The sequence below is a fragment of the Mandrillus leucophaeus genome, unplaced genomic scaffold (assembly GCF_000951045.1).
Source record: "Mandrillus leucophaeus isolate KB7577 unplaced genomic scaffold, Mleu.le_1.0 Scaffold76, whole genome shotgun sequence".
Lineage (NCBI taxonomy): Eukaryota > Metazoa > Chordata > Mammalia > Primates > Cercopithecidae > Mandrillus > Mandrillus leucophaeus.
Genome location: NW_012108252.1, coordinates 1,883,891 through 1,900,263, shown reverse-complemented (window position 1 = coordinate 1,900,263; position 16,373 = coordinate 1,883,891). Strand labels below are relative to the sequence as shown.

The 16,373-nt window shown below is 34.7% G+C and overlaps 1 long non-coding RNA gene across 1 annotated transcript in view; it reads right to left on the bottom strand.

Annotated features, from left to right (window-relative positions):
* Positions 1–837, bottom strand: part of LOC105529264 — a 45,293-nt gene extending 44,456 nt beyond the window's left edge. The window contains exon 1 of the long non-coding RNA XR_001004484.1: positions 725–837. This is a non-coding gene — a long non-coding RNA (uncharacterized LOC105529264). The remainder of the gene's footprint in view (positions 1–724) is intronic.
* Between the last annotated feature and the right edge of the window lie 15,536 nt (positions 838–16,373).

Here is a 16,373-nt window from a genome sequence, read left to right as displayed (position 1 = left end):
TGGGACTTACGGAACATGAAAGAGTCATGTATGCTTAGAGTGGAGGCTGGATGTAGTTAAGATGAGAAGGGTCAGGTGGGGTCAGATGGGGAGAGTTCCAGATGCTGATGTGAGGGCTCTGTACCTAGTACTATTATTTGGTAGGATTCACCAACACTTTATTTGGGAAACGATAGTCCATTCAGTTTAATTCCTCCAGTATTTTTGGAGACCTTCCTTGCTCTGAAACAGGTACTGTGATAGATTCTCGGGACACAAAATGAATCAGACATGATTCCTGACCTTTTGAATCTTTCATCAAAATATTTATCCATGTTTCTGTCTAAGTCAATGTCCATGTCGATGTTCACGTCCATGTCCATGTCTATGTCTAAGTCAATGTTTATGTCAATTTCTATGCCTATGTCTATATCTGCATCTGTCTGCATCTGTATCTAGATTTTTAGACAGAGATTAATTTGACTGTGGTGTGTAGGATGTGTGGAAGCAGGGGAAGAGGGGCGGGAGAGGTGAACGGGCAGCAGCCATCCACATGGAAAGGGCTGAACCAGTCCAGATGGGACGGCCTGAACAGGGGCAGTACAGCAGGAAGAGCACTGTCTTTGGAGTCTAAGGGATTTGAGCTTGAATCCAGGCTCTATCACAAACTCTCCTTGAGAGTTTATTCAAGTAATTTCCTCAGCCTGATTCTCTTCACCTGTAAAACAGGGAAAATAACACTTACCTTTGAGGGTGGATGAGAAGATTTAAGGTGATGTATTAAGCACTTGGCACATGGTCGGCATCAGCAATCGGCAGTGATGAAAGAGGCTGCAATGCCTTTGATTTGCCACTCCCTGTTCAGAAAGAAGTCAACACTTTTACCCCAGTGAAAGAGGCAGGTTTAGTGGCTCCAGGTAGGGAATGATGACTATGGCTTTAAACCTGCCCTTTGACCTCTACATCTGTTTCTCAGGTAAGGCGCACAAATATCCCTTGCTTGGCTGGCAGAGCCAAGCTCACCTTGGGAGGTCCTTTTGGGGACTGTTCTTCCCATCCCACTAATGAACCCACTGACTCAGCCACTGAGAGGTCTGGCAGGAAGCACGGCTATAGCTGTGACCAGGCCAGGTTGCTCCATCTCCAGCAAACATTTAGAGTGGCTCAGTGCCTGCTGCTCCTGCCTTGACACAGAGGAAGCTGAGAGCCAGGCCAGTGAGTGGCAGCCAAGAGGATGCTGCCAGCATGGCAGTCAGGAGCTACAAAGGCCCCGAGCACTAGACGGTTTTGCCATCACTGTGGGGAGTGTCCCCAGCTGTCAGTGCCACCGGTGGGGATGCAGCTTCTCCCAGGAGCTAACCTGAGCATGTAGGACTATTGCCCGGGGCCCTCGCTCTCCCTGGCTGATGCGAGGTGGTTTCCAGGGGCGACAGCACTGTGGTGAACAAGGAGGAAGCCAGGATACAGTGAGGAAATGTGGAAGAGCATTTCCAAAGGCTGTTTCTGTTGGGGATTCTTGTTTGTCCAAGACTGTGATTTATCTCCAGGATACTTAGAATTTGTTAGCAGCAGGGTGCTAGTAGAGGTTTAACAACCGGGTCTGAGAACGGAGGCAGGGAGGGAGGGGGAAAAGGAGTGTCCTGATTTGTAGTTTTTGATGATTTCCATGGAGTAAAAATTTCCACCACAGAAGATGTCAAGGTACCAACATGGTACCACTGAAGTGAAGTTGAATAAGAGATGGGAAGTGTCGCATCATTATGAAGTATTTCCACTATAGATAGACAGTAGATACAAATAACCTCACAACTGTTGTTGATAATAGTAAAAGATAGTAAAATGATTAGGAAGTGAGGATTTTGAGTATTTATTGTCTGTGCCTTTAATATAATTTTTTTAATTTTAAGTTTACATACTTTAACATTTAACGATGGGCTAACTTGACAACAGCCTCTCAAAATTCCTCATCACTTTTTGAAGGCAGTGCAGAGTGTCTTGTTTTTACCTTCTCTGGAGAATAAACCTCCAATCTTTTGCTTCATTTGCAAGGGAAAATTCCCTGGCTGACTGGTGGGTGGTAAGAAAGCTGGTCGGGGGGGTGTCTTTTTTTTTTTAATTTATTGAGGTGGCATTCACATGACATAAAATTAACTCCTTTGAAGTAACCAACTCACTGACATTCAGTACATTCACAGTGTTATGCAAACACCAACTCTATCTAGTTTTAAAACATTTCTATCACTCCAATACAAAATCCCTGAGTTAGTTTGCTAGGAATGCTATTAAAAAGTGCCAGACACTGGGTGGATTACATAACAAAAAATCATTTTTTTCACAGTTCTGGAGGCTGGGAGTTCAAGATCAAAGTGTTAGTAGGCTTCATGTCTGCTGAGGGCCATGAGGGAGTGATCTGCCCCAGACCTCTCTCCATGGCCTGTCAATTGCTGTCTTCTCCCTGTGTTTTCATGTGGTCCTCCCTTTGTATGTGTCTGTGTCCAAATTTCCTCTTCTTATAAGGGTATCTGTCATATTGGAGTAGGGCCCACTATAATGACCACATTTCAACTTATCTACCTCTGTAAAGACCCTGTCTCCAAATAGAGTTACCTTCCTAAGTACTATGGGTTACAACTTTAACATATCATTTTTTCTTTTGCAGGAGGTATTACAATTCAGCTGATAACAACTCCCTAACCACTAAGCAGTCTTCCTCTATACCCCCTTACTCTCAGTCCCTGGCAGCCAATAGTCTGTGTTTTGTCTCTATGGATTTACCTATTCTGGATATTTCATAAAAAGAAATCATATAACACATGACCTTTGTGTCTGGCTTCTATCACTTCAAAATATTTCCATTTTCATGTGGTTCACAGGAGTATCATTAGTTTTGTGTGCTGTGGTTTAAAAAAAAGTGAGGAGCAGATAAAGGGCTACCAACAGCAATTGCTTCCAAGTTAAGGAATTCTCTTAAAGACCACAAAACTGACCAGCATTTGGTAGATAATTTTGCCTCCTACTTACAAGAATAGAGACAAGAAGACTGATCAAGAGACCACTGGAACAGCTGATGCAAGACAGTTCTAAGGCATAGACTTAGGGAAAGGGTGAAAGGGATCAAGAGGAAAAGGTTTCATCAAAGTGATTAGAAAATGCAAACCACTTTCAAATGCTTAAACATTACATATTTTAAAAGTATATGAAAGCTTAAAGAAAATAAAAGCCACCTACGATAGCACAACTCAGTTATACAAACTGTAAATATTTTGATATATCTACTATTTTTATCAAAAAATAACATGTACACAGGAAACTGCAAAAGTGATAAAATTTTGGAAACTTAAACACCCAATTATCCACCTCACAGGTCACAAAATGTATCCTAAAAGCCTTCCTCATGCCCTCTACTACCAAAGGTAATAATTACTTGTTTTAGCCCTTTCTTTTTTTTTTTCCTTTTTTGAGACAGGGTCTTGCTCTGTTGCCCAGGCAGGAGTGCAGTGGCACAATCTTGGCTCACTGCAATATCTGCCTTCCAGGTTCAAGTGATTCTCCTGCCTCAGCCTTCCAAGTAGCTGGAATTACAGGCGCCCACCACCATGCCTGGTAAATTTTGGTATTTTTAGTAGTGATGGGTTTCATCATGTTGGCCAGGCTGGTCTCGAACTCCTGACCTCAGGTGATCTGTTTGCCTCAGCCTCCCAAAATGCTGGGATTATAAGTGTAAGCCACCATGCCTGACTAGTTTTAGCCTATTTTTGAGCCAGAGAGAAAAAAAATAAAATTACACTTTTATTTTTGGCTTATTTTCCTCACATTTTGTGAAATGGATCCATGTAGTTGTGTGAAGTAGTTGCTCTTTCATTTTCCTACTATTCTATGATATGAATATGTGAAAAATAACTAAACTGATTTTATTATTGGTGAGTATTTGGGTTATGTCCAAATTTTAGATATTGTAACAATGTTGCTATCTTGTCTTTTGTGCTTATATGGATACCACATATTTGCACATATGTATCTGGTGGGGTATGTCCTCCCAAGATTTCTTCTTGTGTTAAATATGATCTGGGAATGGAACTGCTGGTCATCAAGTACACGTTCAGAGTTAGGAGATGCCCCATCAAAGAGTCATCCACAATGGTTATACTACTGTACACTCTTACAGACAGCATGTGAGGGTTCCTGTTCCTCCATGTCTTCATCAACACTTGATAACGTCAGTTAATTTAACTTCACCATACTGGTGGGTGTTGTTTGGTGGTATGCAATTGTGCTTTAGTTTGCATTTTCCTTATAATTTATGATGATAAGTTTTTTACATGTTTACTCAACATTTTAATAGTTTCTTTTGGGAAGAACCCATGCATTGGGTTCTCTATTCTATTTCTGGGCTTTCTATTCTGTTCCATTGGTCTATATGTCTGTTTCTATGCCAGTACCATGCTGTTTTGTTTAATGTAGGTTTGTAAGTTTGTAATATACTTTAAAATAAAGAAGCGTGATGTCTCCAACTTTGTTCTTTCTGATGATTACTTTGGGTATTTGGGCTATTTTGTGGTTACATACGAATTTTGGGAAAGTTATTTTTTCTTTCTATAAAGATTGACATTGGGATTTTGATAGGGATGGCACTGAATCAGTAAATCACTTAGGGTAGTATGGACATTTTAAGAATATTACTTTTTTCCAATCTATGGCCATGGGAAATCTTTCCATTTATATATGTCTTTAATTTTCTTCCTCAATGCTTTATAATCTTCAGTGTCTTTAATTTCCTTTATCAGTGCTTTATAATTTTCTTTTTCCTCTCCTTGGTTAAGTTTATTTCTAAGTATTTCATTCTTTTTGTTGCTGTTGTGAATGAAATTGTTTTCTTCTTTTTTGGATAGTTTATTGTTTGTATAGAAATGCAACTGACTTTGTGTGTTGAAATAGTATCTTGCAAATCTACTGAATTCATTTATTTGTTTTAACAATTATTGAGTCTTTAAGGTTTCTACATATATGATCATGTCATTTGCAAAGAGACAATTTTACTTCTTATTCAAAAGATGCCTTTTATTATTTTTTCTTTTCTAATTACTCTGGCTAAGACTTCTAGCACTATGTTAAGTAGAGGTCTTGAGAGTGAGCAAATTTGCCTTGTGCCATATATTAGAGGGAAAGCTGTCAGTTTTTCCACAGTTTATTATAATATTAGCCATGGGCATTTTATATATGGCTATCATTGCATTGAGGAAAGTTCTTTTTGTACTTATTTTGTTGAAGCTTTAATTATGAATGGATGCTGAACTTTGTCAAATACTCTTCCTGTACCTATTGAAATAATCTTGTAATTTTTTTCCTTTCGTTTTGTCAGTGTGGTATAATATGCTGATTTACATATATTGAACTGTCCTTGCATCCCAGGGATGAATTCCACTGGTCATGGTGTATAATCCTTTTAGTGTGCAGTTTAATTCACTTTGCTAGTATTTTATTGAGAATTTTTACATATGTTTTCATCAGGGATATTGGCCTGTAGTTTTCTTTTCTTATTGTGTTCTTGTCTGACTCTGGTATCAATCAGGTGATGCTAGCCTCATAAAATTCATTTGGAAGTGTTTCCTCTTATTGTTTGGAAGAGTTCTTAGCTAGTTTTTATTGATGGCTTCTTTTTGTTACTGTTTAGTAAAAGTTTGTTACTCTGAATGACTCCCTCATCATATCTTCATTTTGTAAATACTTATCTTTACCAATTCTGTAGTATGTCTTTTAATTAATAGGTGTTATAATTTTTTTCTATAGTCCAATTTGTCAATCTTCTCTTTTATGGTAATGCTATTTGTGTCTATTTTAAAAATCATTACCTATTCCAAATTCATACAAATATTTATTCTGTTATATTGTAAAAGTTTTATTGCTTTAACTTTTGTATTAAGCTATCTAGATCTATGTAGATTTGATTTCTATGTATGTTGCAGCACAGAAGTTTCTTTATTTTTTCATAAAAACATAAAACTGATCTTGCGCCACTTATTAAGATCATCCTTTTCCTTTGCTGTGGCATTTTAGTCATAAATATTGAGATTGTTCATGTGTGGTGCTGTTTTTAGACTCTTTATTTTATTTTATTCATCTCTTTTCTAACCTTCATATCAATATATCTTACTCTAATTTTTTAAAGAAGCCTTGCTGTCTAGTAGGGTATGTCCTCTAAAGGTTTTCTTCTTAAAGATTATTTTTTGCTATTATTATTATTGCTATTCCAAGCTATTTGCATTTCTGAAGAAATTTTAGATTAATTTTGCCTATTTCCCCCAGCTTACTAGATTTTGCTAAAAATAAGTTTTATTGATTTTTTTTAACTGATGCGGAGGTTTCAAATTTTTGTAAATGTTTTCTCTGCATTATACGAAGTAAATGACATGGCTTCTCTCATGGTGGTGAATTGCATGGGCTGATGTTTGTTGCACTGTCCTATTCTTGAAACATATCCAATTGGATCGCAGTGTGCTATTTTTTCATAAATATTTGCTAATATTTTTGTTATTTTAATAGATATCTATTAGTGTTTTTACATGTATGCTCATAAATCTGAGATTTTACTTTTTTTGTAATGTTCTTATCAGATTTTATATCAGAATTATTCTGGATTTATAGTAGAACATAGAAGTATTTTCTCTTTTTTCTATTCTTCTGAAATTTTTTTTTCGTAAGATTGGTGTTATTCCTTGAATATTTATAAAAATTATAAGTGAAGTTTCTTGGGCTTGGAGAACGTTCCATGGAAACGATTTTATTTGTAGATTCAATTTCTTTAATAGATGTATAGGTCATTCGGTTTTTAAAAATTCTTCTTGATTTAGTTTTGATAAGTAGTGTTGTTCCAGATATTCATTAATTTTAACTGATTTTCCAATTTATTAACAAAGTCTTTCTTAATAGTCTTTTATTATCTGTTTAAGGTTCATAAAGACTACAGTTATGTCCTCTTTATATTTCCAATTGGTAATATATTCGTCCCTTCCTTTTTTTTTTTTTTTTACTTCATTAATCTTATCAGGGCTTTATCAGTATTAGTAATTTTTTACAAAGAGCCAGCATTTAATTTTCTTAATTTTCTATTGCTTAATTTCTACTTTGCTAATTTCCCTACTCTAAAATTTATTTCAGTTTACTTTTAGTTTTGATTTCTCTTCTTTCTCTAACTTCTAGAAATTGGTACTTAGATAATTGTTTGCAGCTTTTTTCTTTTCTATTATACTATAGGCATTTAAAATAATACATTTCTCTCGAAGAACAGCTTTGGCTATATCCCTTAAGTTCTGCTATATAGTTTTTTTTACTTGTCAAGTAGTTAAAAGTATTTTCTAATTTTCATTGAGATTTCTTTATTGACTTTTAGCTTATTTTGAATAATATTGTTTAAAATTCAAATATTAGGGAATTTTCTAATTTTTTTGCTATTTGTTTTCTAGCACAATTCCATTTTAGTTTGTAATCTTCTTCCACATTATTTCAATTCTTTGAAATTCATTGAGACTTTATAGCTCAGTATACGGTGGATTTTGGTAAATATTTCATGTGCTCTTAAAAGAAAGTATATTCTGGCCCCGCGCGGTGGCTCACTTTTGGGAAGCCGAGGCGGGTGGATCACGAGGTCAGGAGACTGAAACCATCCTGGCTAAGGCGGTGAAACCCCGTCTCTACACAGAAAAAAAAAATTAGCAGGGCGAGGTGGTGGGCGCCTGTAGTCCCAGCTACTCGGCAGGCTGAGGCCTGTCTCTTATACACATCTAGATGTGTATAAGAGACAGGAGTGAGACTGCGTCTCAAAAAAAAAAAAAAAAAAAAAGAGAAAGAAAAAAAAGGAAAGTACATTCTATAGTTGGTGGTTGCTGCATTCTATATGTGTCAATTAAGTCAAGTTTATTAATTTTGTTATTTGGATCTCATAATTTCTTACTGGATTTTTCATCTTTTTCTTTAATCATTTATAAAGAGCAACAGGCCAAAATCTTAGCTCTGATTGTTGATCTTCTATTTCTCCATTTTGTTCTATCAGTTATTGTTGTATATCTTCTGAATCTATGTTTTTGGGGCAAACAAGTTAAGAATTGTCAGTCTTCTTGGTGAATTTACCTTTTGATCTTTTTGAAGTAATCACTTCAATTTCTGGTAATGATTTTTGCTTTAAACCTTTCTTCATCTGTTGTTAAAGTGCTAATATTGTTAGGTTCATCTTTACATGGTTTACCTTTTCCCCCATCTTTTTACTTTTGAACTTTCTCCATTAAGAATTGTTTCTCTTAAGTATCATGCAGTTTGATAATTTTTTCTTTTTGTTGAAATACTTAGCCTATTTTTATTTAATGCAATTATATATAATACATTATATATATTTATATATTATATATAATTTATATATTATATATATAAATATATATACATATATTTTTTTGAGGTTTGGTCCACAATCTTACTATTTGCGTTTTACTTGCTCCACTCACTTCATATTTCTTTTTCTTGACTTTCTTTTCTTTTGGATAAGTAATTTTTATTATTCTATTTTCCGTTCTATTAGCTTCTTAGTTATTACTATTGTTTGAGTAGTTATCTTTATACAACATTCATCCATCATTTATTATAGTCTAATATAATATATATGAGGCTTTTGTTTTGTCTTTTACAATTTCCCAGGAAGTATAAGAATCTTCCAAGAGTTTAATTTCATTTGACCAACTCCTTTGTTTCTTTTGTACGCTCTTCACACCTCATTTTTTTCTTGTATTTCTATCTGGGACAGTTTTTCTTCTATCTGAAGAACCTCCTTAAATATTTCTTTCAGTACAAGTCTACTGGCAATGAATTCTTTTATATTTAGTCTGGAAATGTCTTTGTTTTTCACTTACCCTTAATATTTCTATTGAAGTGTACACATGTACAATACCTGTACAACTCTAATGTATAACTGCATTTTGTTTTGCAAAATATATATCTATGTAATCACCTAGTTTGATCAAGGTATTGGGTATTATCAGCACCTCAGAAACCTCCCTCTTACACCTTCCCAGTTAATATTCACTCTAAAGGCAACCACCATTCTGATATCTATCACTATGGTTTTGATTGTTTTTAACTTCATTTAAGTGTATTCATTTAGTACATATTTCTGGTGTCCAACTTCATTTACTCAATATTGTATCTCAGATTCATCCAAATGTTTGAGTATAGCAGTAACTTCTTTTATTTCACTGCTTTATGATAGTTTACTGTGTGACTATGCCATATTTACTTATTCATTTTAAACTTGATTGACATATATTTTCCTATTTTGTGACTATCAATTACAAACATTGTTGTACATGATTTTGGTGCACATGTAAGCACATTGCTCTCAAGTATATACTCAGAAATGACAATGCTGAGTCACAGGACATGCATATAATCCAGCTTTAGTAGATACTGTCAGTTTTCCAAGTTATCAGTTTACTTTCCTATTTGTAGTGTATGGATGTTTCAGTTCCACATTCTTGCTAATATTTGGTGCTACCACCTTTTAAAAACAATTTAGCCACTCTTGTGGTTGCATACTGACATCTCATTGTAATTTTAATTTGCATTCCCCAGATGACAAATTATTTTACATACTTTTCACATATTTACTAGCCACTTAGATATCATTGTTCTTAAGAGCTTGTTCCAATTTCTGACCATTTTTATGTCACTGTATGTGTTCTCCCTCATTTGTAGAATATTAAAAACGTCTATTCTGGAATATGATAATAAAAGTCATTCAATTTGTATTTCATTTATTTACTTATGAAGGACTTTTTTTCTAGGCATAGAATTGTGGTAGGCAGTTAATTTTCCTTCAGCTCTTACAGAAAGTTATTCCATTGCCTTTATGGCTCCCATTGTTTTGGTGGGAATTTAGTTATAAATCTTATGTTTGTTCATTTGAAGTTAATGTTGTTCTCTTCTCTTAAAAATCTTAAAAATGTATTTTGTATTTGTTCTTAGTTTTAGGCTGATAGGCTGAAATGTGTGTGTGTTTTTTAAATCTTGCTATTCTTAGTGCTTCTTGAATGTGTGGTTTAATTCCTTTAGTCGGTTTTGAAAAATATATTGACATTATCTTTTTGCTTCTATTTGATTCTTTTTCTATTCTCCTTCTGATAATTAATTTTAAAATATATTCAATATTTTTATCATGTCCCATTTATCCCTTAGGGTATTTTATGTGTTTTCCGTTTCTTTTGCTCTTTATAATTCTCTTGAATATTTTCTAATCATCCATTTTCTAATTTATTAATCCTTTTGATTTTGTCCAATTTTTATTTTTTTTTATTTCATGTATTTTATTTATTTTGAGATGGATTTTTGCTCTTGTTGCCCAGGCTGGAGTGCAATGGCGCAATTTTGGCTTACCGCAACCTCCGCCTCCTGGGTTCAAGCGATTCTCCTGCCTCAGCCTCCTGAGTAACTGGGATTAAGGCATGCGCCACCATGCCCAGCTAATTTTGTATTTTTAGTAGAGATGGGGTCTCTCCATGTTGGTTAGGTTGGTCTCGAACTCCCGACCTCAGGTAATCCGCCTGCCTCAGCCTCCCAAAACGTTGGGATTACAGGCGTAAGCCATCGTGCCTGGTCTAGTCAACTTTTAAATCAAATTCTTAGTTTTCACGACCACATTATTTTTAGTTCTGGAATTGCTATTCAATTAATTTTTTATAGATTCAGTATTTTTGGTGAAATTCTCCATCTGGTCATCAATTTTCTTGAGCTATTAATTAGAGTTTCATGTCTGGTAAGTACAGTGAATTGACGGTGCATATCTCTCGTCTACTTTTTTTTGGTCCTGTTCTTTGATATAGCTGACATTTAAAAAATTGAATTCCAGGCCGGGCACAGTGGCTCATGCCTGTAATTCCATATATATGCACCATATATATATATTCTTAAAATAATCTATTTTGGGCCAGGCGCAGGGGCTCACGCCCATAATCCCAGCACTTTGGGAGGCTGAGGGCAGGCAGATCACGAGGTCAGGAGTTCGAGACCAGCTTGACCAACAAGGTGAAGCCCTGTGTCTACTAAAAATACAAAAATTAACCAGGCATGGTGGCACACACCTGTAATCCCAGTTACTCAGGAGGCTGAGGCAGGAGAGTCACTTGAACTCGGGAGGCAGAGGTTGCAGTGAACTGAGATTGCACCACTGCACTCCAGCCTGGGTGACAGGGTGAGGCTCTGTCTCGGGAAAAAAAAAAAAATAGAAAATTAAAAAAAATAATAATCTATTTTGTTAACAATTTCTAATTTATTAGCTGGCATATTTGCCATTTTATTGCATAGATGTCTTTTATATTTTGGGTTATAATCCCTACCTGTTTCTAATTTAATTTCCTTGTGTATCCTATATTTTATTATTTTTTCAAGAAATAGCTTGCAGATGGCTTTATCAATATATTATTGTTTTAAATTAATTTTATATTTATCTATATCTATTTCTTCTTCATATTTTGCCAGGATCCTGATTTCCTATTTCAAGCTTCTAGAACTAAATAATTAGCTCATTTATTTCCATTCTCTTGTGCAATGATAAAAGCTTAAACAGTCTTTTTTTATTGATACACAATAATTTTACGTATTTATGGGGCATATGTGATATTTTGATACATTCATACAGTGTGCACTGATTAAATCAGTAACTGGGATATTTATCACTTCAAACATTGATCATTTGTGTTGAGAACGTTCCATATCTTCTCTTCTGGCTATTTTGAAACATACAATACATTATTGATAACTATAGTCCCCGTACTGTACTATTGAACACTAGAACTTACTTATTTCTAACCGTATTTTTGCAACCATTAACCAGTCTCTCTCTATCTCCCCTCTCCCCCATACTTCCCAGCCTCTGGTAAACACCATTCTAATTTCTACTTCCTTGAGATAAACTTTTTTAGCTCCCATATAGGAGATAGTACATCCCATTTTTGTCTTTTTGTGCCTGGCTTATTTCACTTAAATAATGACCTCCAGTTCCATTCATGTTGCTGCAAATGACAGGATTAAATTCATTTTATGGCTGAAGAAAATTCCATTGTGAACTTTTCTTCTTGTCACAACTTTTGACTGGATCCTGTGAACTGGTATATGTACTGGTTTTATTTTGGCTATTTAAAAATAAAGTTTAAAAAGTTTTTCTTTTATATTAAAAATTATTTAAATTAACATTGTTACTATTCCAAGTGACTGGGCTATTAATATTCCTCATTATTGATTATCAGTTTTATTGCATTCATAAGATAGAATTGGTTTGTAAAATCTTAAAATATATTAAGTTCTTCTTGGGAGCTTATAATTAACATTTATAACTGTTTCATAAACCTGTGAGAAGGGTTGCATTTTCTACTTGTAGACTTACATTTCAATATGTGGCTATAAGAAGAACTTTAATCCCATAAATTAGATATTCTATCTCCCATTTAAAAAGGTATGTTTATTCTTTAATCTTTAACAATTCTTGTTTTATATTTTAAGACTTTTTGTTACCAAATTCATTAGATTCATAGCTATTATATCTTTATCTTCATTTATGCACTTTGTCAAAATATGTTTTCCATCTTTTTAATAAGTTTTGCTTTGATTTCTAGAACATTCTATTCCAGCATTTTTTTACCTGTATTTTCTGATATTTGACTGCCCATCCTTTAAGTTTTAGTCTATCAAAAACACTTTTCTTTCTGAATATCCAATGCTTATAATTGGAATTAGTTTTTTTGCCCATGTTGGAGAATTTTTGCTCTTGAAATATAACTGAATTATCCCATTTACAGTTATAATTAGATTTTATTTTACTGTGCTTCCATTATTTTGATTTATATTTTACATTTTAAAAAGTTTTTCTATATTATGCATGTATGTAGATATCTTTTCATTATTTTATTTAATAATTCAGAAATTTTAGAGCACATATGTATTAGACAGGGTTCTCCAGAGAAGCAGAACCAATAGAATATATATAATTATAAGGAGATTTATTATAATTGGTTCATGAGATTATGGAGACCAAGATGTTCCATGATATGACATTGGCAAGCTGAGGACCTAGTAAAGCCAGTGGTGTGATTCAGTTGAGTCCAGAGGCCTGAGAACCAGGGAAGTCCATTGTTTAAGTTCTAGTCTGAAGCTACGAGACTGAGAAAAGGGGATTGCGGTGCTGGTATAAGTCGCAGAGTCCAAAGGCCTGGGAACCAGGAGCTCTGATGTCCTGGGGCAAGAGAAGATGGATGATCCAGCTCAAAAAGAGACAGAATTTGCATTTCCTCAGCCTTTCTATCCTACTCTGTTCCTCAATAGATTGGATGATGCCCATGCACAGTGGGGAGGGTGGATCGTCTTACCCAGTTTATGAATTCAAATCTCCTCTGGTAAGCACCCTCACAGAAACACTCGAAATAGTTTTACCAGCTACTAGGCATCCTTTAGCCCAGTCAAGTTGACTCATAAAATTAAGTATCACAATGTCCTTTATTCTATCAGTGCATGTGCCCCTGAGTAAATACAGCGATGTGACTTGGATGTGCAATTGTGCCTTGGACGTGCCATGCCACATGATAAATAAGGCACATGCCCTTGAATTATCATATATATGTTATATATATAAAATATATAATATTCACATATTATATAATATTAAGCATCTATATCTTATATACAAGCATATACAGAAACATACTTCTGAAAATAAACCCTCCAAAATAACCAAAATGTATGTTAATGCAATGAGAGGAGTGCTGTCTACCTATGTGTATATATATGTATGTATGTATATATAGGGATACATATATAGAGTCAGTCCTCATCATTCACAGATTCTGTATTTGCAAATTTCTCTACTCACTAAAATTTATTTGTAACCTTATAATTAATGCCTAACAGTGCTTCATAATCATTCACAGATGAATGGCAAAAAATTTGAGTCACTGAACTTGCACGTTCTCAAGTGAGATCAAGCCAAGCAATGCTCTGCCTTCTTGTTTCAGCGATCATAATGTAAACGTGTCCTTTTTGGGGTACATTTCATGGCACATTCTTCATTTTTCTTATGTTTTTGTTTTTGTTTTGTTTTTGTATACAAGCATGTATGTATGCTTGTATATAAGATATATATTATATCCACATATAACATATATATGTCCATATATAATTCATTAATATTTAACTCAAAGCCAATAAGCACTGTATCATGCCTGGACAAAGCTAATCTAACACCCGTGTTTCTCTGTAAGGCACACCACAACCTTCTTGCACATAGAAACACTAGACAGCACTTTAGCATAATGCTTAGGGGCCATTTTAAACAGGGAAATCACCAACAATTTTTGCCATTCATCTGTGAATGATTGTGAAACACTGTTGGGCATTAATTATAAGGTTACAAATAAATTTTAGTGAGTAGAGAAATTTGCAAATACAGAATCTGTGAATGATGAGGATTGACTCTATATATGTATCCCTATATATACATACATACATATATATATACATAGGTAGACGGCACTCCTCTCATTGCATTAACATACATTTTGGCTATTTTGGAGGGTTTATTTTCAGAAGTACGTTTCTTCTGTTACTCCTCCCGGTTTTTTTACGTGGCAGTATTTTCTATGTTAATGTTCTTTCTCTTCATACTGTACCTTCATCCAGTAATCAGCTCACTTGGGTTTGTGTCCTTCTCTTCCCTTAGATACATGTTCACTTTTCTCTGCTATTAGGAGTCCTTGACATGCATGGGCTGTGCTGACCCCAGGAAAAATGACTTGTCCTTGGTTCCCTTTCTGCCTTTGTGTGGTGAGTACAGCCCTTCTTTATATCTTTAACTAGTAGGCAAGTTGATGAGCACAATTCCCAGTCTACTTCTCATTTATTAGCAGGTTTTCACTTTTTGCAACAGATCACAAACTCTAGACTTTAACGCTCACTTGAGAGGAAGCGTTCACTAGTCCATCTAAATATTGAAAAAAATGCAGGCAATGTAAGAAGAATACATTTATTCAATTCTTTGAGATAATTTTTCCATGCTTTTGTTAAGTTCTTAACAATTTGTTGTTACTTTTAAAATTACGTTTACTTGTAAAATAAAATAAATGACAACCCATTGCTGAGTCCTAAACTTTAATTTGAAATTGTATTGATGTATAAAATTAGGAAGTCTAGATATAATGCACTCTGTTCTAGGAGTGTAATATCATTTCCTTTGTTCAACCACCTTTCTCCTTGTAAAGAAAAATAGATATAATAATAATATTTATGTAACACTTATATGCGGGGGCCTGCCTAAGCACTTGACATATATGACTTCTTTTAATTCTCACAATAACTCTGAAGGTAAGTACTATTACTCTCCCCATTTTACTGATGGAAAACCAGGGAGAGAGCTTCAAGGTCACCTAATGAGCAGATTCAGGATTCTGGCACAGGCAGTCTGGTTCCTGGGTCTACCCTCCTAAATACCACACCGACTTCCTTATTTATCAGCGTTGCACTTAGACTGCAGTTCTCACCTTCATCGTTGTGCTCTTCTTTTTCCCACTCCAGCCCTAAAATTTATGGCATTATTTAGTTGCATTTCCAAACATGTAGTGTTGCTGTCATTCCTACTGATCTTTCCATTCTTGCCCTGTTTCCAAACCATTCCTGTCTTCCCTGAAGAAATAAAGAAGGTCAGAATGGGAAGGTAGATGAACACGGGGAAAGGAATACAATGTTGCCTGATTCTAAATACAGTATAGAGCAGAGAGAGCCCCCTGTCCATTTCCTGTTTTCTTGAGATCCTGAGTATCTCATTCTAACACTATAGAGAAGACACAAAGTATCATTCTATTTATTTTTAGGTCTCCTTTTTGCAAAAAGCAATATTGATCTGTGCCACGCACTTAAGTTTGAATATGTTTTACTCAGTCCATCTCATATGTCTTATAGGGCCAATAAATTTCATAATTTGAAACATTATTTCTCATTTTTATCTTTTAAGGCTGTTTGGTTGTGTGTTTGCTTTTTATTGTCTTTATGAGCATGTTGGTGAAAGCTGTATTAGTCAGCATTTTAAATTCCAAGCAGGTACTCCTTAATTTTGTTTCCTCTCTTTGCTTCAGTAAAGTTTTTCTAAAAATAAGCACTTCTTCTGAATCTTGAGTGATGTTTTTCCTCCTTTTATTTTGCAGCAACTTTTCACTGTTTCCATTTTGGTTCTGTCTCTGTTCAGTGAAGTCAAAAGAGGATACATTTTATACAAGACTGATGTTTTCTCATAAACAGAATGAGTGGATCATTCCTGATTTTCTCTCATCTGTTTTTTCCCTTCATTGTTTGGCTGCTAGATGCCTCCTTTCAGATCC